At 47.0% G+C, this 1,232-nt stretch overlaps 1 non-coding gene across 1 annotated transcript; it reads right to left on the bottom strand.

Moving 5' to 3' along the window:
• Positions 1 to 222: 222 nt before the first annotated feature.
• On the bottom strand, positions 223 to 386 carry LOC144275345 (U1 spliceosomal RNA). Its single transcript, XR_013348024.1, has one exon. It is a non-coding gene; the product is annotated as a U1 spliceosomal RNA (small nuclear RNA).
• Positions 387 to 1,232: the final 846 nt, after the last annotated feature.

The raw sequence follows: 1,232 nt of genomic DNA, 5'->3' as shown, positions 1-1,232 counted from the left end.
TTTGGTGTAGCAGGGCTGATGGCAGCACCTTCTGGGGCTCACCTATGCTTCTTGCATTGGCCAGAAGGAGTCACTAGAGAGCAACAGGAAGCACTCCCCAATGCCCACTTGGGGCTACCCACAATCTCACCCACTGATGGCCCAGGGATGAGGAATGTTAACTGCCACAAACAGGAGACACTCCAGCAGTGCAGTGATACTAGGGTTTTTTTGAATTTTAGCCAGGGGAAAGCGCGAATGCAGTCCCCCACTACCACAAATTATGCAGTTGAGTTTCTCGCATTTGCGGAAATCGCGGGGGTCAGCGCACCCGCAGTGCAATGGATGCACTTCACTCTGGGAAAACTGCCTTTGTGATCATGGTATCTCCCCTGCCAGCTAAGTTGCCAGGCTACTGTCCCACCTAAATTGCTACTGTATGTTGCAACTGCATGTTCCTCCCCCTCTGCTCACATAGCGCTTCCAGGAAGGACCAAATCCAAAACACTAAAGCACAGCACTGAAACACAAAAGTACTAACACTCTGGATAAGGTCCAACATGCTACAAAACTAGCCGTTCCCATGGTATTTTGGCATTTCCTCTTCCAGAGGCAGCCATATCACAGAGGAATCACCAAATTGAGAAACAGAAGGAGTTGATTGGGAAATTTTTAGTGAAATGATTTTTTCCAACAATAAATGCTGATTTGTTGAAACCAAAACTTTTCACAGAAACGTATCTGTTCTGATGACACTTGTGTCAGTTTCTTAGGTCCCGGTCCAGGATGGAATCCTCCAGCCAAAACCGGAGAGAGTGTGAGAGACCAGCCCAAGAAGAGCCACCAGTGTAGGGTGCACTGCCTGACTCAGAGCAGGGATTTGAACGTGGATCTCCCACATTCCAGCCGAGTGCCCCAAACCACTGGACTATTCTAGCAGAAGTCTTACTTGGGTTTTTCCTGAACAGTTTCAGATAGGCCAAATGTCATCCCAATATGAAACCTTGTGAGGTTTTCATGAGAAAGAATTCTTGTTTTCCAGTCAGCCCTACCAACAATAGTATTAGTTCAATGAACCAGAGTATTCTGGTAAATTCCTGGATTTCTAGCACTTTATGCTTCTTCTCCAACTAGAAATCTCCCCAGAAGAACATATATCAGCATGTCTGCTCACAGCTGGAAGCAGATAGCAAAAAACGAGGCATCACAATGTAACCCTTCTGCCAGGCCAAGTTGATAGCAGCAAGGGCTGG

The sequence above is a fragment of the Eretmochelys imbricata genome, chromosome 14, assembly GCF_965152235.1.
Source record: "Eretmochelys imbricata isolate rEreImb1 chromosome 14, rEreImb1.hap1, whole genome shotgun sequence".
NCBI classification, from domain to species: Eukaryota; Metazoa; Chordata; order Testudines; family Cheloniidae; genus Eretmochelys; species Eretmochelys imbricata.
The sequence above is the reverse complement of the archived record's forward strand: the minus strand, read 5'-3'. Positions and strand labels throughout refer to the sequence as shown.